This window comes from Saccostrea echinata, unplaced genomic scaffold (assembly GCF_033153115.1).
Source record: "Saccostrea echinata isolate AGI-Se365-2 ecotype Australia unplaced genomic scaffold, CSIRO_AGI_Sech_v1 ptg000008l, whole genome shotgun sequence".
In the NCBI taxonomy this organism is placed as follows: Eukaryota; Metazoa; Mollusca; class Bivalvia; order Ostreida; family Ostreidae; genus Saccostrea; species Saccostrea echinata.
The window spans coordinates 9991548-10014831 of NW_026889757.1; positions in this window are offsets into that span (position 1 = coordinate 9991548).

A 23284-nucleotide genomic window follows, 5' to 3' on the forward strand; every position below is an offset into this window, starting at 1 on the left:
TGCCCTAGTGTTTAAAATGAATTTTCTTAATATATTATACATGTATTTATCACATTGATTTACAAATAAAGTATATATATGTAATACATCTCTTAAACAAATATAATCACATAAGTATTAATGTATAATTATGGCACTTATTATCACAATCATTGAATACTGTTTTTATGTATGCATACATGTGAAAATTACAACAACATGTAAAAATTACAACAACAAAACAATTAATGTATTTTGAGCAATCAAATTATTACAGTTCAATTTCATTATATATATATATATATATATATATATATATATATATATATATATATATATATATATATATATATATATATATATATATATTAACAATATATGATCATAAATACATATTTTTAGATATAATTACTTACAATTTAATGAGAATTCAATATAGTTTACAATTCGAGAAATCAGTAAACAAAGAAGGGAAACACACATTGATCTTCCGTGAAATGTCTTCCTGTTCTGATGCTGAGTTTGGAAACCGAGCAAATCCAGAATGACGCCATTATCTGGTCGGAATAGAATCCCAGCCATAACAGCTGTAACCATACAAGCACACGCGAGTTCTCCGGCATACACGTGTTCTATAATGGCGAATTTTACGCTGTACAAGACATAAACTGGACCAAGATGACTCCGGAGACCTTGCAGACGAATTTTCATTTCCGCTGGTTTTCGTATGAATTGGGGAATGGCAACTAAAACCATCTTACATGCTGTCCAATTTGCATGTCCAAAAATAGACACTCTGATGTCGATTATAGCGATTAATAAAGTAAAAAACAAACTGACATTTAGTGATTTCAATACATCAGACATAGAACGAATGATCTGAAAAGTTTCCATAATAATTAGAATAGTTAATAAAGCGTTTCCAGTTAGGTCCAAAAGTATTCCCATCATACATAATGGCACAACAAATGTTAGCATCTCTCGCTTAAATGAACGTTTGTAGTATAAAGTAGCGACCATGGCGTACAGGAATGATGTAAAAACAATATTCAATATAGACATTTCCGAATACAGCGTATTCAAGGAAGGAATGGTACTTCTGTTGAAATGGGATTCTTCCGTTATTAAAATGCTGCTTCTCTTCATCAGCTCCATTGTAAGAGATATGTTTCCGTCATAGGTAATTTGAGTTAGTAGTAAAGCAAACCGTTTCCTGTGTTGTGTTTTTATACTTTTTCCATAATGGAAAATCCCAGTGATCTAAACTGCTGTTCGTTATCAGTAAAAATGACAATGCTATTGGATAAAACCTTGTCGATTTAGTAAAACATGAATTACGAGAAATACAGACCGACCTACTTTCACTTTCTCCTAGTTTTAGAAAAGCGTAGTTTGCTTTTTCTATTTTTAGCAATAGGTGATTTCCAACGTTCTAAAATTATACCTCTCTGTTTACATGATGATTACGTTTATGAATTCGCACAACAAATTAACACATACTTCTCAAGTCCATTGTTGCGCAAATTACAAACTTAGAATATCAGAGCGCAATGCTGTTCACAAAGGGTCTTTTATGTTATGTGATACTGATATCCTTAAGGAATAGATCACGTACATGTACTGTACTATGTATACAGTATATAGAACAGAACAGAACATTTATTTTCTAATTTAGAGCCCATAACAGACAAGTATGAAATTATTACAATAATAAAGAAAAGATATGCCAATGGATAGTATAACAATTTGTAAATGACATTGCTCATTTCAACAAAAATATTATACTATTTCAGTTAAAGGGAATACTATATATAAAACTGTATGGCTACTACAACATGTTATCATTTTTGAATTTGCCCACAGAATTAAGAGTTTCTTTGTCTTCAGTATTGAGTAACCAAAATAGTTTTTGTTTATCATCTAATGCCGAGAAATTTGGAAATTTACTTTTAATTGATTGAAAAATTTCTTTTCTTTGATGATCATATTTTTTACATGTGATGAGAAAATGAGTTTCATCATCTACACTGTTAGAGTTACATCTATTGCATAATCAATCTTCTCGAGGAATGTTGGTAAATCTTCCCACTTCAATTTGCAATCCGTGACAAGAAATTCTTAATTTACATAGAGATTTTCTGTGATGAAAATTTTTAACTACTGATAAATAATTCTCATAACCCCAATTTTGTTTGAGTTTTACATATGTGCTTAATTTACCATCAGTATAACTTTGTTGACTTGTATACCAGTTTTTTTTACATAATAATCTTATATGGTTTTATGACAGAGTGACTTAAATTTATTCTTGCCATAACAAATTACTTCATCTTTGATATTCAGTATATTTCTTAATTTCTGTACAAATGCGAACCATGAGTTCTTTCCATGTACAAAAAGATTTTTACTACATTCATATGCATCTTTAAGTAAAGGAAATTCTGTGGACAAATTTTCAAATCTATACCAACTTTTGATTAACAATTTGACAATATCATAATGCAGGGGGAACCTTCCCAATTCAGACAATACTGCAAAATTTGTACTTTTCTTATGAACATCAAGAATATATTTACAGAATTTAAGGTGTATTCTTTCACAAAGTAGATTTCTGAAACAGTCTTCAACTTCTAACTTTTGGCATTTTAGGAATCTTTTAGTATTGATATTACTTGCACCCTACACCTCTGCATTATACAAAAGAATTGGTTTAATTATAGTAGAGTCAAATACATGTATACTCGTTTTAATCCCAGGATTCAAATTAATAAAATCATTTCTCAATTTATGATATGCTTTTAACGCCTTTTTATAAAGCTCTGATCTTGCTACATGAAAACTTCCAGATGCAGTTAGGTGAACTCCAAGATATTTGTACCTAGATACACAGTCTATCCTATTATTTTGAAACATTAGTTTTTGCGTGAAATTACGACCAGCTTTATTAAAGATCATGACTTTAGTTTTTTGAATGTTTACCTTTAAACACCAATCAGAGCAATACTTTTCAAGTTTAAAAAGTCTTGCTTGTATACCTTTACCTGATGATGATAAATAACAATGTCATCTGCATACATTAAACAGTTAACAGTTTTTGTCTGAAGTGATACTTCATCAATACATGAATCTAAATATGACGGAAAATCATTTATAAATATTTTAAATAAAGAAGGGCTCAAGTTATCCCCTTGACGGACACCTAAAGCTATTGGAAATGGATCCGAGAAGAACCTTCCAATTTTCACACATGCCTGACTATTCTTATATATATTACTTATAATATTATAAAATTTAGATCCAACATTCATGTGAAGTAATTTGAGCTTTAATCCTGTGTGGATAACGCTGTCAAAAGCTTTATGAAAGTCAATAAAACAAGCATATAGTCTTCCTTCTTTTAAGCTACAGTATTTATCAATTAAACACCTTAGCACAAATAGATGATCAGATGTTCTTGCATCTTTGGTAAAACCCATTTGAGATTGGTGAATTAGATTATGTTCTTTAAGAAATTTATCTAATCTAGAGTTCAGAATGCTGTTGAATAACTTGCCGAGTGTGCTGGTAATTGTAATACCCCTATAATTTGCAGGGTTGTTTGGATCCTCAGACTTAAAAATTGTACTAATGTACCCGTTACTCCAAGTTTGAGGATAAATACCATATGTGAAACAACTATTAAAGAGCTTATGTATACAGGAGAGTAAATAGGACTGACTATGTTTTAACATTTCATTAAATATCAAATCAAGCCCCTTGGCTTTTCCATATTTTAAATTTGCTATTGCATCTACAATTTCCTTATGTGAAATCTTGAAATCCAGTTCAAAGGATGGATTTTTCTCCATGATAGCCAAAATTAAATCTAGCTCTTGTATCCTTGATTTAAAAGAGTTATCACAAACAGAATGAAGGTTGCGAAAATGATTTACCCACGTTTCAGAATCTATGTTTGCGGCAGAATTGTCTTTATTATCATCTTTTAGGTCATTAACTAATTTCCAGTATTGTTTTGGTTGTTTATTTTGAAGTGCATCAAGTTGATTTAGATTGGAGTTTTGGAAATTTTTACGCTTAAATTTTTCTTAATTTATTGTACTCTCTAAGAAGTCTATAGTAATGATTCTTAACAACTGGATCCTTTGGAAATATGCTATAAATTTTTCCATGCGCAATCAATCTACGGTACATTGTTTGCAAGTCTGAATCAAACCACTTTTTATTTTTATGCTTTTCAATATTCTTACTTTTATGACCTGGCTTATTTAATGACATGTTAGCAGCAGTTATAATAATGTCATTGAATTCTTCTGCCTTTTTCTCGATATCAGTAGGAGTAGATTCTGTAATAAAAGAATCTAAAAAAGACTTGATTTTTTCTTGTATCCTATCTGAACTTAGAGCCATCTGAAATTTAATAGGGGAATCTTCATTCCATTTAAAATTTTGAGGGGCAGGATGCAAGGTTCTATGATGCATCCGCCTTACACAACCTTAAAAAAAAACCGTGAAGTCCTTAAATAGTACTACACCATGATTAAAATTTAAACTGAAAACAGCCGATAGAACTTTTTAAAAATAAATATACATGTAGAAATACAACTTTTTTAATATTACGTACAAATCTTATCTAAAAACTCAAAGCGAGATTTGTAATGATTTATTCTATCTATTACAAGATATTTGAGTGTTGCACGTACCCGCCTATACGACAAAACGGATTATAATGCAGTTTTTCCCACCTAGAAAACTTGAATTTTATGTACAAACTGCATGTATATACAACATGATTTGGTCGAGAACTCACGTTAATGGTTACATTAAAGAAATTGAATATATGGAGATAACGAACATTATTCAAGCTCAAAACTCCATTAAACAATACAAAATAGGAGCAGAGAAAACACGGACCTCCAAAACATCAGAGGTGGGATCAGGTGTCATGGAGGATCGAGTGAGCATCCCCTGCCCCGCCGTGTGCTCCTAGTCATGATCGGGAAATAACGGAAAAAATCCGTCGACAATTCAGTGTGTAAATAATGGCCTAACAATTAGTATGAAAAACGTCAGTCAGCATTTGACTCAAAGATAAATTGTATTTTCTGGCAAGGTCATTGTATCGACCATAGAACTTATTACAATAAATCAAAAATATGCTATATATATATATATATATATATATATATATATATATATATATATATATATATATATATATATATATATATATATATATATTAAACAAATATAAAAAGAAAACACAAGAATCCTCCGTAAAGCTTTAGCGCTTTCATTAAAAATCTTCAGAAGCTTTACATTACAAAAATGTATACAACCGTTGTATACATTTTTGTAATGTAAAGTTTCTGAAGATTTTTAATGAAAGCGCTAAAGCTTTACGGAGGATTCTTGTGTTTTCTTTTTATATTTGTTTAATATTGTAATCCGATTACTGAGACTTTATTTCAATTTTGGATATATATATATATATATATATATATATATATATATATATATATATATATATATATATATATATATATATATATATATATATATATATATATATATATAATAAAAGCATTTTCCGTCCTGATAAAAAGTCACAACCAAATAATGATCAATTTTACCTTTGACTTACCCGGTATGTTGATTTTTTATTTTTTTGCGAATGCAAGTTGTATACGCAAAGTGGCTTTAAAAAAATATCGACAATAAAAATAATACTCGGTTATCTCATGAATTTCACCCATGACCGAAAGGGCTAGGTGGGCTTCATTTCTCATATGTTAGAGCTGTGAATTTGATATATTTTGGGGTATCTTCCCAAGTCAAGTGTTTCTGATCCACTCCACTCCACATATAGTCAGAATTTGACGGGATTAGAAATGCATTCTCTGATTGGCCTCATAAAAGTTTGTATGAGTCAATCAAAAACATTGTTTTATTCAACCTGAAACTAAATCGTAAACAGAAAAAAAACTATTATTTGTTTGTTGTTTAACGTCCCTCTCGAGAATTTTCACTCATATGGAGACGCCACCACTTGCCGGTGGAGAGGTGCAAATTTTGACCTATACTCGGCACTCAGGACCAGCACCATTAAAACCCACTTAAGAATTGAAGTTAAAGGTATGTTTAATTTATTGTCAACTTTCAAAAGTATTTTGCATTCTCTGTTTAATTCACTAATTCTATTGGTCAATAGCAGATGTCAATAGAGTTCAACATTTGTAATCTCAATAGATGACGCGAGTAAACCCGGCCAAATGCTGTCTATGAGTTCGGAAGATATGGATATGGGGAAATTAAAATACTGATGTACATCCTTTATCTTTATTTTTAAAACATAAGGAAATAAGCACCTCCTTCAAATTTATCTGGTCTTAGAACCCCTGTCAATCACTTGAAATTAAGCCTGAGATTGGATGCTTGGATTTGATTGACATTTAGTTTTCCGCTTTTGTGTATATCAGGTGTACCTTGTCTGAATATCGTACCGACCATCGAATTAACATTCAGGCTTTTGATGCCTACCGCGTACATCAACGTGATAAAGCTCTGGGTTTTTTTTTAATTCTTAGGAATCTGCTATAGATATAATTCTGCCAAATAATTAGATAAATGCTAGGAAAAATCATGCTTATATATTTATATTGTAATTTAAGAAGGGTGAATTTCATTTCACGATTACAATCGACAATTAAATTAATTATACAGTTAGTCAAAACATAAGTTTACGTAAATTTTTTTTAATTTAAACAGAATATACCGATCCTCTTTTGAAGTATCATGTTATTAAATATAATAATATAACTATTTTTTTTAAATGATTATGACAACACTGTAATATTGTTTAAGCGAAATTTTATAAAGACAAGTACATACATGATTGTATGTGTCGCTTTTCTTCGAGACACTGTGAAGAAAGTTACGGTATAATAACCAGTTTTAGAAGAGAAGTTAGTCGTATTACATTATCTTGCTTTGTTTAAAACATTTGAAAATAGGAATCCATGTGGGAAAAAAAGTAGGATACAAATGATTCAATTCCCGTTTCGCCTAACTGTCGAGGGACCACACCCGACCCGAAGACCTGACCATTTTTGAAGTCCATGTGTCATCATGGAAAAATCACGTAGGAATTATCTTTAAAAAAGAAGTATTTAGTTTATTATAAGTCTTTTTTAGCTAGAGACATATTAAATAAGTCTTATTTACTTAGAGACTTATTCTTGACCCCCTTTCTTCTTTCGTTTTGCCATACACGGCTTGCAATTCGAATTACTTCCCTTTGTGTCGCCAGCTTACAATATTCATTTTAACATTTGAAATTAAATAACAAACACATAGTTATATTGAAATTATATAATTATTAAAACATATTAATTCTAAAAGAAGGAATTGAACTAGGAGTATGTCCCCAACAAAAATTTAGCATGCTTTATTTAGTAAATTTGACGGTCAACATTTCGATTGACCCACACAACAAATTGTTTTACCATATCGTAGGAAAACGTGTACAGGTAATACAGGTAACGTCCTGTGTATATAGGTAGGTATACACAAGGCAGCGTGGTTCCCTCGGGGCTTCACAGCCGTTTCGATTAAGCTCCACCCCACGCTAAACTTACCTGAGGAAAACCGACCGGTTGAAAACCTCGGCCTTTAAGGTCAAAATCTAGTAAATGACTTTACACTGTCTTTTAGGTGGTATATCCATTATGGCACCGTAATAAATCTAAACTTTCTATTTCCCATACTTTGCGGCTCTAATAGAATTATGTAGAAAATAAAAGTATTTTCATGGAATTGAATTTGAAATCATGTGAAAAGTAATCCCAATACCTATATAATAATTCTATTTTAAAGAAGAGGCTAATAACATACAAATTCCCGTTTTTTGATAGACTGTAGGCAATCTGGATACATTTTCTTTGTCCGATATGGAAAAAAACCCTCCCATATTCATGACTGGAGTTCTTAATTTTTCATGGAAAATTAGTTAAATATATGATTTTTTTCATCTTGTTTACCTACAAATTATGCCCCGAAACATCTTAATTGATCAAACTAAAGCTATAAAGCATCATTTAACGAATTTATTTCTCAAAGTTGAGAAATCTGTATAGGCACCTTCCATTTATTAGATCTTGACCTTAATGTAATGGTTAAAAAAAACAAAACAAAACAAAAGCAAAAACAGAACAAAACAAAAAACAAACAAACAAACAAAAACAAAAATTCATTTGCAATTGCAAGCCTGCGGACCTGATCAACTGTTTCAGGTTCTCTCATTATTATATTTTGCTTCCAACGCCAAATCCTGGATCCGCATATATATATATATATATATATATATATATATATATATATATATATATATATATATATATATATATATATATATACTTTTTTGATTTATTTTAAAATTGTTAGCGTCTTAGAGTAACATTGTGAAAGATGATACAGATCATTTCTTTGTATTGTTATGTATTGAAAAAAATCCTTATAATGATATGTTGTGAAATATATAGCATGTGTAAAAAAATGTTTACCAAGCTCATATCTAAAATATTAACGGCTCTAAAGGAGAAACTTCCGACGGTACTGTGCTACAGCATATTAAAGAAGCCTGATAACGAATGTGAACGCTTAAACTACGAACTTTTAGAAAATTTGGAATCACAAAGAAGAGGGTCGTATTTTGCGTCTAATCTGCAGGGATCGTGTGTACGAATCGATGCGCACTCAAGCAGACGTTTTGATCGGCTGACCTCAGCTGGACAATCTACAAAAGTCAATCACAAAGAAAAAAATACACTAAATAAAATATCTTGTCATTTTAATTGCTATAATAGAAAGTGGTATTGTTAAAATGCAGAAGTATTGAATTTAAAGTGTGTGAAAAAAATGTTTTGCCTTCAGTGCAAAACAATCAGATTTATTTTAGATTGATGAATCATGAAATAAACGACAAACGACTTATAAGTAGAGATCATTTTGATTCTACACACAATTACTATGAAGTTTTAAAAGATGCTGGGGTTTCTAATTAACAATATCTATAGTATGTAGTCTTTGGAGACCATTTTTGTTATTCCAATGGGTACTTAAGCCCCAGAGTCAATCACATTTGTTTCATATTTGCATATATTTTGAAGACTATAGACGTTAATGGCAAACTAACGCAAAGAAGCAAAAACTATACGACAGACGGGACGATTTCTCCATAGTCAGCTTCCCCTATTTATGAAGTAATATTATAGGATTGAATATTTACATGTACATAATTAATTTATTCATGTAGAAATGAAATTCTTAAAAATATGCACTCTTTATGAGGACCGAAGGTCATTGTTTGCGAGAATAAAAAAAAAAGAAATATATAGAAAATTGTCTAAGAAATTTAATTTAATATAATTACACCAAAACAAAAAAATCCTTCTATTTAAACGTTCGTTTTATTTGTCAGAATAATATCTATCTATCTATCTATCTATCTATCTATCTATCTATCTATCTATCTATCTATATATATATATATATATATATATATATATATATATATATATATATATATATATATATATATATATATATATATATATATATATATATATATATATATATATGTTTGTCCCTTTGTTGTGTAATGTTTGAATTTTTCTTGTCAGTTGTTGAAATAGACAGAATGATAAATCGTCTGGCTAGAACAAAGCGATTTTTTTTCTTCATTCAATTAGACAAACCGCAATATTCAGAAAGAGAAATGAAATTTTTAGATGTAACTTTAGAAAAGTAGTGAATATATAAAGTAAGTCTGGATTGCCATTGGATTATAATGACTGACTGGATTTTATTTTTAGTTTTCTGGAAATCATTCATTCATAATACATTTGTATACGGCTAGTCTCGATAACTAGGGAATTCAAATATTAATTTTAAAATTTCATTGCTTTTATCATAAGATTGATAAGAGATCTATTTTAGAGATTATTTTTGAGAATTGTAATCATATTCAAAATGACATGTACTAGTGTCACGACAATTTGAAAGTACTTTCCTTGTTTTAGGAAATCTTTTCAGCAAGGAATTCAAATTAAAGTGGTAAAATGTGAACATCTTCAAATGCTGAAGAGAGTTATTCCATTTGATAAACATCATTTTATGACACTTTGTCACACACATAAACTTATTATACTTACTTGATACATGAAATTTGAAGATTACGAACAGTTATCAAGCTCAAAAGTCCATTGAAACAATACATATTTGGAGCAGAGAAAACACGGACTTAAAGATCAGAGGTAGGATCAGATCCATGGAGGAGTATGCTTCCCCTGTCGAGTGCTCCTTAACATGATCGGGAAACCTGAAATGGCCTAACAATATGTATGAAAAACGTTAGTCAACATTCGACTTAGTGAAAGATTGTATTTGCTAACAAGCCCATTGCTAATATATCGTCCACAGAATTTGCGAAATGATGACTTTGAACGAGACTGTTGATATTTTTATTTTATCAACTAATTTGTCACTAGTTTGCCTCGTTATGGAAATTGTTTGTGGTTAGAGCATGCTCTTGCGTATCGAATCAACTGGAAGGCATACACTCCATATGCAGGTGATATGGTTATATTGCTACATAAATAAGCGAAGTTGACGATAGAAAAGTTGAAGTCATCACGTTTAGCACAATGTTTTGTTATTAGGTTACCATTACATTCTTTTCCTAGAAAAAAATCCAAATATGAAACAGATGTGTCATACTCTGTGGTATCTTTTATTTCGAGTTCAGAGGGATACATAGAATCAACGTAAGAATGAAAATGAATATTATTAATTGATAAAACGTCGTCGATATATCTAAATGATGAATCAAAAGCCAAAGCAAAAGACATCTTCTTTTCATATAGAAGTTTCTGAATAAAATCTGCTTCATATGTTGGTCTCTGTGGTATCTTTCATTTCAAGCTCACTAGGATATATTGTGTAGACATATGAATTGATTATACGTCGTCGATATACTGTAAATCACTTTTTATTCGCAAAAACTTTATTTTCGCGTAATGACGCGAGACAGTTTGCTCGCGAAAATTTCATTCTCGCGTATAATAGTATTCGATAAAATTATATAGAGCAATAACCACTATTCGTGAAAATTTTGTCCCCCTTATAAAGAGTCAATGACAATCTCGCGAAAATAAGGTGACGTGAAAATTAAGTGATCTGCAGTATTTAAATGTCGAAGACCGCATCAAGTGCTTTTTTTCTTCTCGTATATAAGCTTTTGAATAAATTCTGCTTCATATGAATACAAAAATAGGTCTGCTAATAAGGGGGCGCAATTAGTGTTCATGGGATTTCCGACAGATTCTTGAAAGACTTGGTCTCTAAAAACTACAAATATAGATATTGTCAATCAGAATCATTTTTTTATATCAACTTCAGAATACTTGTGTGTACAATCAGAATGCTTTTTTAACAAAATAATTTTGCAATTGACCGATGACAAGGTTATAGAAAATTTACAAGTTCCATTTTTATTGCAAAAGCAGCTGTCTATGGCAAAAAGCCTGAACTTTCATTCATCGTGAGGAATGGTTGCATAAAGAGTTGAAATGTCATGTTTTGATGTTATGATTTTGTTTAAGTTTTGTGAATTCAATTTTTCCAAGGTTTTAAGTATCCATACTTGATTTACACCACTTCTCCAATATATTGCTGTACAGTAGCCCTGACGGTTCTCCTTCCTGTTAATATTTTGAGTGAGGAGTAAGGAAAGAGGCTTGGGGGACCATTTACTGGAACCCTCTATGTAAATGTATCTATGTAAGAATTTTTATGTAGTTAAGGAGTGACCGTCTGTAAACTTTCTACATTTTCAACTTCTTCTCAAGAACCACTGGGCCAATTTTAAACAAAGTTGGTACAAAAAATCCTTGACAAAAGGGGAGTTTAAATTGTTTAAATAAAGGGCCATGCCCCCTTCTAAGGGGAGTTAATCAAGAAAAGACAAAAATAGGTTGGGTAATTAAAAAATCTTCTTCTCAAGAACCACTGGACCAGAAAAGCTGAAACTTATATGGAAGCATCCTTTGGGAGTGTAGATACTAAATTGATCAAATCATGACCCCTGGGGATAGGGCGAGGCAACAATGAGGAATCAAAGTTTTACATTGAAATATATAGGAAAAATCTTTAAAAATCTTCTCAAGAACCACTGGGCCAGAAAAGCTGATACTTATATGGAAGTATCCTTTGGTTGTGTAGATTCTAAATTGTTCAATTCATGACCTCGGATGATAGGGTGGGGGCAACAATGGGGAATCAAAGTTTTACATGGAAGTATCTAGGAAAAATCTTTAAAAATCTTCTCAAGAACCACTGGGCCAGAAAAGCTGATACTTATATGGAAGTATCCTTTGGTTGTGTAGATTCTAAATTGTTCAATTCATGACCTCCGAGGATAGGGTGGGGCAACAATGGGGTTCAAAGTTTTTCATTGAAATATGTAGGAAAAATCTTTAAAAATCTTCTTCTCAAGAACCACTGCACCAGAGAAGCTGAAATTTATATGAAAGCATGTGGGGTGGTTTAGATTCCATATTGTTCAAATCATGATCTCCGGCGAAAGGGTGGGGCTAAATGGGGAATGAAAGTTTTGAAATATGTAGGAAAAATCTTTAAAAACCTCTTCTCAAGAACCATTTGGCCAGAAAACTGAAACTATGGAAGCATCCTTTGGGAGTGTAGATACTAAATTGATCAAATCATGACCCCTGGGGATAGGGTGGGGCAACAATGAGGAATCAAAGTTTTTCATTGAAATCTGTAGGAAAAATCTTTCAAAACTTCTTCTCAAGAACCACTGGGCCAGAAAAGCTGAAACTTAAGGAGGCTGGGGGGTCAACAAATTAACCATCAGATATAACTTAATTTTTTTAGATATGATATCTTAAGCTGTCAACTATCATTTGGCAAACAAAAATTTCATACATTTTAGTTTTAAAATTTGATCATTTTTGTATATCTTTATATGGAGCTCTTCTTCTATAGAAGATCAATATAGGCTAGTCTGAAAATGGCCACAACCACCCAGCCCTCTTAAATGGAAGTATCCTTTGGTGGTGTAGATTCTAAATTGTTCAATTCATGACCTCCGAGGATAGGGTGGGGCAACAATGGGGAATCAAAGTTTTACATGGGAATATCTAGGAAAAATCTTTACAAATCTTCTTTTCAAGAACCACTGGGCCAGAAAAGCTGAAACTTATTCTAAAGCATCCTTTGGTAGTGTAGATTCTTAATTGATCAAATCATGACCTCCGAGGATAGGGTGGAGCAACAATTGGGAATCAAAGTTTTTCATTGAAATATGTAGGAAAAATCTTTCAAAACTTCTTCTCAAGAACCACTGGGCCAGAAAAGCTGAAACTTAAGGAGGCTGGGGGGTCAACAAATTAACCATCAGATATAACTTAATTTTTTTAGATATGATATCTTAAGCTGTCAACTATCATTTGGCAAACAAAAATTTCATACATTTTAGTTTTAAAATTTGATCATTTTTGTATATCTTTATATGGAGCTCTTCTTCTATAGAAGATCAATATAGGCTAGTCTGAAAATGGCCACAACCACCCAGCCCTCTTAAATGGAAGTATCCTTTGGTGGTGTAGATTCTAAATTGTTCAATTCATGACCTCCGAGGATAGGGTGGGGCAACAATGGGGAATCAAAGTTTTACATGGGAATATCTAGGAAAAATCTTTACAAATCTTCTTTTCAAGAACCACTGGGCCAGAAAAGCTGAAACTTATTCTAAAGCATCCTTTGGTAGTGTAGATTCTTAATTGATCAAATCATGACCTCCGAGGATAGGGTGGAGCAACAATTGGGAATCAAAGTTTTTCATTGAAATATGTAGGAAAAATCTTTCAAAATCTTCTTCTCAAGAACCACTGCACCAGAGAAGCTGAAATTTATATGAAAGCATTGTGGGGTGGTTTAGATTCCATATTGTTCAAATCATGACCTCCGGGGATAGGTTGGGGCTGAATGGGGAGTCAAAGTTTTTCATTGAAATATCAAGGAAAAATCTTTAAAAACTTCTTCTTAAGAACCACTGGGCCAGAAAAGCTGAAACTTATATGGAAGCATCCTTTGGGTGTGTAGATACTAAATTATTCAATTCATAACCCCTGGGGATAGGGTGGGGCCTCAATGAGGAATCAAATCTTAAGAACCACTGGGCCAGAGAAGCCAAAACTTATATGGAAGTATCCTTTGGTAGTGTATATTCTAAATAGTTCAAATCATGACCCCCCAGGGATAGGGTGGGGCCACAATACGTATTACAAGGGTGAAAATCTGGTGTAGAACAGCAGAGCCAAAGTTACTTAGGTGAGCGTTGTGGTCCATGACATGGGCCTCTTGTTTCAAATCTTTAGAATTCAATTTTTCATTAAATATATGTTTGTGAACACTTCATTTTACATGATATCATAAGTGTCGTTGTATGACTGTTATGGTGATCAAGGAGGTGAGGGTCAAAACTGAAAAAAGAATTAAAACTTGTGATCATGTGAAAGTCATTTCAAAAGATTATTATATCACCGAAAATTGTTTTTAGACAGTTTAAGAACAAACTATTTGATTTGGTATCATTAGATGCGGTAGCATTTATTGCTTACTAGCATGTCAGAAACTGTGCTTATATATTAGTATCTTTTTGGGTAAGCAGAAATGATCAGTCATAAAAATAAATACTTTGGTAAAACGTTTTTTTATCTCCTGAAAAGTGTCAAAATTAGACAAAGGATAATTTAGAAGTTCAGCGATGATATCTATAACTGAGCATAAGAAAGGTGGCTAGCTATTACTTGTACCTAGGTATATAAGAAATCAGAAAAATACTGGCAAAAAGAAATGGAGTAAAGATACATCTGTGGAATGTTCTTCAGAGAATAAATCACGCAGACAATCTCTCGAAAACAATATAAGTTCAAGTTTCTTATACACTCCATTTCGATCCATGATATCATTCATAATAATTCTGTTTGTACGTACGTGCGCGTACAAACTTTCTGTTTTGCTTAATATCCAACTCTTCTCTTTCTCGCCCTTTTATGACTGCTGTAATACTAGTAGGTTAAGCATAATGTATGAGCATATTTTCTGTTCATAATTTTGTTATCACTTCATTGGTTGTTAAAAATCATATTTAATTTCTATTAATTCTTTTACAATGAATATTTATTTTACTTTTAGTAACACACCTGATAAAGATTAGATTAAAGATAAATCTTAAAATTAACAATATGTTTGGTATACATCAGAAATGAAATTCAACAGATCTTTAGTGCAACAGATATAGAAACATGAAGAAATGCAGAATGAAAACTTAGGGAAGCCGCATTGTTTTTTAAAACTAGACCTTCTTTTGGAGTTGTTATGGGGCAGTAGATATCGACACACCGGGTACAAAAATTGTTGTACTGGAAATCTTTATGGAATCAGACCCGCTTGAAAAGAATTTTTGTAGATTTTAAGATCCCTTCAGCGTCACACAAGTGCAGGAAAAACATCGAGTATTTAAAAATAGGAATTATTTAACACTTACCACATGGTGTCTAGATTGTCAGTACATTACGAGATCTCACTGTATTTTCATTTTATATTTTAGTATCCTTTCTTTGTATACTATATTTTGTGTATTAACTATTTAAAACAATATGATTAATTAAAGATTTTTCTTCATATAAATATCATAAATGTTGTTTATAAGAAATTAAATATTTCCCTAAATACCTATCTTTCCAATTGAATTTGATTTTCATAAACTAGAAGTTTTTACAATCTTATCCGCCCAGGATAAATGATGCCCAGAAACGCAGTTGTCACTCTTTGTCAATGCTTATCGCAAACCCTAGCTAAATATTCGGACCATGCAGGAATGTCTTGTAATTTTTACATATAATAAAAAGGAGCAATTGCTGTATGTTACTGACCTATAAATAAGTATAAGAAAGTAGTAAGCTATTATATAAATAAATCAAAAAATTAAATTAAAAATTATTGAACTTCATTGTATCCTATGTTTGAAATGTTCTTCAAATGTTTATCCTGGCTTTTCTCTCTGACGATCTAAATTTCACATTTTATTGCACACTCAATTTCTATCTTCACTGTCATCCATATAATTTAGCATTTTATATTTGTAGATAATGATTGTATTTCTCAGTACACATCTGATTTTTTTGGTTCCCAACAGTTGCTTGCTATTCACCTCTTATCTCTTTTTCAGACCCATTTAATGACTGCTATAATACTAATGCTTATTAATATGAGAGCATATATTCCATGCATAATTTCATTATTACCTCATTACTTGTCAAAAGATAGTTTTTCGTTTCTATACATATTTTATTATTTCTATTACAATGAATATTATTATGTACTTTAAAAAACACATGTTCGCACTGCTGCTTGATAAAGATGTATCATTGTGTAAATTACAGTGTAATGCATTATACAAATTCTGGATGCTTTTGTATTTTGAAATGACCAAATTATTTTTTTCTGAAGGAAATTAATTGTCCAAATTTTTTATGCCTAATATTTAATATACAACATTCAAAGATTTTTTCAAACATATGTACTTCATTATATTAAGCAATTCCAAAGCACCTCTGTATATTTAGTATGCATCAATATAAAATTTTACAGATCTTTTGTTTACCAAAAACAAACCCTAATAAAAGCAGAATGAAGACTTAAAGGATGCCACATTTTTCATTGAGCTTTCTTTTTGCGAACTCCAGTATCTCTCATTGTATAATACTTACTATATCCGCATTCTCTGAGTAAACTTTTTGGTTACCGTTAACATAGTACATGTCATTGTATATACTGCAAAAACCTCTAATGTACCAATTCTTTACATTACTGAAATGTGCATGAAAGAAATTAAGAAAAAGTTCTACAATCTAGATTAATTTGATATGACCCAAGTTAATTTTTTGATGATCCTATAAGTAAGTAAGTAAGTAAATATTTTATTACATGTATAGTGACTTGTGTACAATAATTTTACATTCATTAGACAAATAAACTAATAAACAGTAAGGAATTCAGAATTTTGCAATAAGGACTTCAAAATTCTACAGTTTTTAGGTCACCTGAGTCACTCAGGTGACCTATTGCTATCTGTTTTCCTCCGTCGTCGTCCGTCGTGCGTCGTCCGTCGGTCGTAAATTTTTGAACATATTTAGCTTCTTGTCTGATACCACTGAACCAATTTCAACCAATTTTGGTATATAGCATCTATGGCTAAAGAGGAATACAATTTGTGAAATTCATGGCCCTTGCCCCCCTGGGGGGGATGGGGCTAAAACCATAAAAATTAATGCAATCTTTAAAAATCTTCTTCTTTACTCCTGGACATCAAGCAGTCAAACTGTGGGCATGATTGTAATAAGCATTGAGCCCTCTACCAAAATTGTGAAATTCATGGCCCCTGGGTCAGGAGTTCTGGCACTAGGGCGGGGCTCTAATGGTTATATAGTGAAAATGCATTAATTCTTTAAAAATCTTTTCCTCTGCTCCTGGGTATTTAGCCGATGAACTAAATACATAGTTATGATAAGGAAGAGTGCTTCCTCCAAAATTTTGAATTTTATGGTCCCTGGGTCAGGGGTTCTGGTGTTAGGGCGGGGCTCTAATGATTATATAGTGAAAATGTGTTAATTCTTTGAAAATCTTCTCCTTGGCTTCTGGGTATAAATTTGATGAATTAAGTATACAGTTATGATGAGGAAGATTGCCTCTTTTAAATTTGTGAATTTCATGGCCCCTGGATCAGGGGTTCTTGTGTTAGGGCGGAGCTCTATTGATTATATAGTGAAAATGCATTAATTTTTTGAAAATCTTCTCTGCTCCTGGGTATTAAGCTGATGAACTAAGTACAAGGTTATGATGAGGAAGAGTGCCTCTTTCAAAATTGTGAATTTCATGGCCCTGGGTCAGGGGTTCTTCTGCTTGGGTGGGTTCTATTGATTAATTAGCAAAAATTAGGGATGGCAATTTGTAACCGGTTAACTGATTACTCGGTCGGAACGATGGCAATCAATTAGAAAATCTGTAATCGGTTAATCGGAAAAAATAAAATATTTGTTAAATTCAACACATTTTTTTAAAAAATTTATTTTAAAAAAAGAAATCTCTGCACAAAGGATGGTAGGATTTAAAGCATCTAATTTGGACGTACATGTAATTATGAATCTCCAATTTGAGACTGTTGCGTAATTGGTCAGTTTATGTTGTTTTAATTACTGTGAAAACACCATGGCGTTACTCCGACTGTCCTGTAATTTTTTAATGATAATAATTGAATCATTGAGCACTGTGAATTGGTGTGTTTGTCGTTTCCAGTGCAATGTACATGTAATTTTTAAACAAACATTGTAAATTAAGGGCTATAAAGTGCACATATAGTTTTGATTATCATAGTGAAAATGCCGAAAGAACTTTTGTGACATCAGCTCTGGTAAATCATGAGAGATTTCTTGGGCTTTTTTTCATGGTTTTCTCAATTTTTTCTTGTCTGCTGAAATTTAAATAAAAATCAAGACTAATGGAATGTTTTAACTTCTATCGTCTTACTTGGGTCTATTTGTGTATATGGACAGACCGAGCTACTTGAAAAACAATTGTCAAGAAAACATGCATTTTGATACGATTAACGGGTTAATCGGTCGGAACGTCTTGCGGTTAACCGATTAGCAATTCTGTAATCGATTGCCATCCCTAGCAAAAATGCATTAATTCTTTGAAAATCTTCTCCTCTGCCCCTGAGTACTAAGCAAACAAACTAAATCAATAATATCAATGTAAATGTATTAAATATGATTATAAGTAAGTGTGCTTTTTCTTTGCTGCTGGGTATCTAGGAGGCAAACAGGGTACACAATTGTAATAAGTGAAGCAAATGAGAGTTACTCCTCTTTGCCACATGTTGTTTATCAAGAAATCCTTGTATATAATTTAATTAACAGGTTATTTGATTGAATAAGAATACAAGAAAGAATGTTATATATTGTATATAGAAACAAAATAATAATGAATGCCTGGTTTAAATGAGCAAAACATGCTCAAAGTCAGATTCTTGCATGGAAAGCAAATATAAAATATTGACATAAAGATTATTTATGGACTTAGCAAAAGTTGTAATTGTACTCTGTATGTTTACACTGTGTTGATCTGTTTGACAGTAGATGAGTTATTGTCATTGGTAGAGTCATGGTTGACAAGAGACTGGATAAAGTTGTTTTATACTTTAACAAAGTGAACAAAGAATCACAGAGAGCCAGGGTGACTTATTGTAATTAGTGACGAGTGGCAAATAGCCAAGTTGTATACCCAAGTCTGTTTGTACTGAATTGTAGCACTAGGCAAGTGACAAAAACTTTACCTTACACAATAGGCAAGTGTCCATTGTATTTGTATATTTTGCATTCATTATCATCCCTCTAAGACTTGGGAAAACCAAGTATGATCCCACGAAGATCAAAGCACGTTACAATAAGCAAGGGTATTTTTACCAGATTTTTGAAATTCTTGGACAGCATTGCTTTGTCTATCAATTAATTTTATTTAATATTGCTGTGGATCCTTTACAGCGTTGTATTATACTCAGGTGACCGTTAAGGCCCTTGAACCTCTTGTTTAAAATTATTATAATATATTATTATTTTTTATTATTTTTTTTAATATTTGTGATATTAAGTTTTGCAAGTTTTGTAATTTCTAAATGAAATCTTACAACAGTTTTCAAATAAGAGAAACTTTTCATTTTAATAATTAAATTTTTATCGACTGAATAAATAAGTTATTATAATAATCATTGACAGTTTGGAAAAATGTCTCACTAATGCATTCCGTATAGATCTTTTTTTCTATATACATGATCTGTATTTTTATGTCGTGATTCTTAAAATTAACTGAAGCTGATACGTCCATTCTCAGGAGTAAAAAAAGTTTATTTGATTGATATGATTTTCATAACGTTTCCCTGTAATAAACAAGCTAAAAATATAAATACTTAATCAAAAGGTATTGGAATTTACTTGTTTGCATCAGAGCTCTACCCTTTTACCAATTCCAAAGAGACGATTAACTTGTATATTTTCATGTAAAATATTTCCTTGAATTCGGAGAAAATGTATTGTTCATCAATTTTCATATATTTCACACCTCTTGGGTGTAATTTGATGTATAACAAATGCTTTCACTCTTAATTTCTTGCATTTCCGAATGATTGATAATTTTCCATCAAAGTCAAATGAAAAATGCATTTAACCCTTTGTTTACTTTATAATTAAGTTACTTGAACATGATCAGATATTATGTAAATTTCATTTTTTCCTGAAAAGCGATAAAGTTTTGCATTCATAGAAAAAATAACAACGCCATGCATAATTTAAACTCTTACACTAAAACTTTATGTTGATGATTTCAAGAGTCATTTCAATTGAAGTCAATTATCCTCTACTTTTTTCCCTCTATGGATTGTATTTTTTATACATTGCTTGTGGTATTTTCAGTATTTAGTTTACACTTTCTTATATCTAAGACTTTCACACAACTTCAAACTAAGTACAATAGCTAATTTACACCTGTATTTGTGGGATAAACGGTAAAATTTATTGTTATTTATTGATCTATGATGTAATTAAAAATCAATTGATTTGGCTGTTTTGTGTATAATCGACTACTGTTAAATAAATATGAATACAGAGGATATCAGAAAAATACCCGGACCTTTCAAGATATATGCAGCTGAAAATTGCCTGAACAAAGTCTGTATGCTATTTGATATGAAAGAAAATATCATTTATAATACATATGTATTAGAAAAATATAGACACCAAATTTAATCAAATTAAAACCAATTAAAAAATATACAAAAAATGGCAGATAAACATTGTATGTGATTAAAAGAATTTTTGGCAGGTATATTGGCATCAAGGAGGAGATGTTGAAAGAATCACGTGCATGATGTATGAGGAGCATTTGAAAAATTCTAAAACTGTTTGATAAAATTTTATCTGTTTAACGGAAGTTAATAAGTTTGATAACGTTGAAAAGATCACGAAAATATAAACATATTGTGATGACACTTTGTAATTTAAATGACGTAGAAAGTCCAAAAATGATGTAAGAATCCCGGGTGTTTAGCATACTGACTAGTACTAGAGCGTTCCGAGGAACGCATATGTATATAAATTAAAGAGTGGTCAGCTATTTATTTGGTACTAGAATTACAGTTAAGGCATATGCTGCAAAGAAAAAAAATCCATGGAGGTCTTTGCTGCAATTGTCAGTCTACACGAATCCATTGTGGAATACCGATCCCGATGTATTTTCATAGTATTTGTGTAGTAACTGAATATCATACAGTTTCAAACAACAATATTATGAGCTCATAAACAGGCATAAATGCTATTTATTAAAACCTTGCCTCTCAAAATTCAAAGGACTTTAGTTAAATCAAACTGTAAGGAGTATTTGTTTGCAAGGCAAAGGTCAAGGTCAAGTTGATTGTAACGCTGGTATTTTTCATAATGTTTTGTGACAAACAGTGCACATGCTTAATAACTTAGACTTACCTCTTGAAACGGTACTATGAACTATTTTGAAAAGTATGTCATAGGTCAAGACAATTCAAAGGTCACGAGATCGTAAGCATGTTATTTTATGAAAACCATAGTACTAAGCTATATATGTGCAAAATATCAAATCAATATTTCTTACAGTTCTGGAGATATGTGTCACAATAACTATGACGGAGGCTTAAAAACAAAACAAACTGTGCTTGCAGGTTTTATTATAAAAAATTAAAGAAATGGAATATTTCGAGTTTATGCAGGATCTTAATATGAATATTAATAAGAAGTAAATCACGTGGGAGCAACCTCATGAATAAACTGTACATCAGATCATTTCTATATATGACTAGTGTGTTCCAAAAGATAAAACAATATCATCAGATAAAACAAATATAATATACATTTATTGCATGATCGTGAGGGAAATATAAAGATTTATTCAGCCAAGAAAAATCATATTCCCCGAGGGCTTCGCCCGAGGTGAATATGGTATTTCTTGGCTGAATAAATCTTCACGTTTCCCGAATATTCATGCAATTAATTGTTTGTTATACCGAAACAAGCAAAAACTTTAAAAATAAACATAAATTTTCAAATTCACCACCGCTCTCAAATTCACTTTCAATTTTAACGTACAGTTACTGAAAACACTTCAGCACTTCTGTGACGTGAACCAGGTTATTGTGACATCTACTACTCTCGGGAGTTTTCGTTCAACGAACAATAACTATTGCAGGAAAATGCACTAGGTTTCCGAAGAGGTTGAATATGATGAAAAGCATGACAACGACAGGGAAATATGAAGTTTTATGGCCCCGTCACGTGATAATCTAGATCCAATCAGATAACGCGTTGTATAGAATTATAATAATGAGGTATAATAATACGCAAAAAGATGTACATGCACGTATATATATTAATATGAATACTTAAAATTAAAAAAAAAAACACGAAAAACCTCAGTAAAGCTTAAGGCCTTTCATTCGATCTTCAGAGGCTTTAAAAATTTTACCATTTTGATTTTTTTATAATTATTTTTATTATATATTATTATTTATATATTAATTGAATCATTTATTATACAAATATATAATATTTATTATGTACTACTTATATATTAAATTTTGATTTTGTAAAGCTTTTGAAGTTGGAATGAAAAACCTAGAGCTTTGCCGAGGTTTTTCGTGTTTTAATTTCTTTATTTTATGTATTTTATTCCGACCGCTGAGACCTTATATTGGATTATCTCTAAATATGAATATATATATATATATATATATATATATATATATATATATATATATATATATATATATATATATATATATATATATATATATATATATATATATATATATATATATATATAAAGCATAAAGCACTAAAATGATCAACGACACGAACAATAGAAATTGTCAAATTTTCGGGACGCCCTGTCCCTTCCTCAGGACATAGAAAATGTTAAAAAAGTCACGAAAGAACAAAACAAATAAAAACAGAAAATATATAGCATCACAACTACGCCACTAAGCCCTATCTATTTACACTTTTACATTTTAAATTTTGATGTTGAAAACTAATAAATATGAAATGAATCCGGACCGCCGTGAGTTATATATATGGGTGTGCGT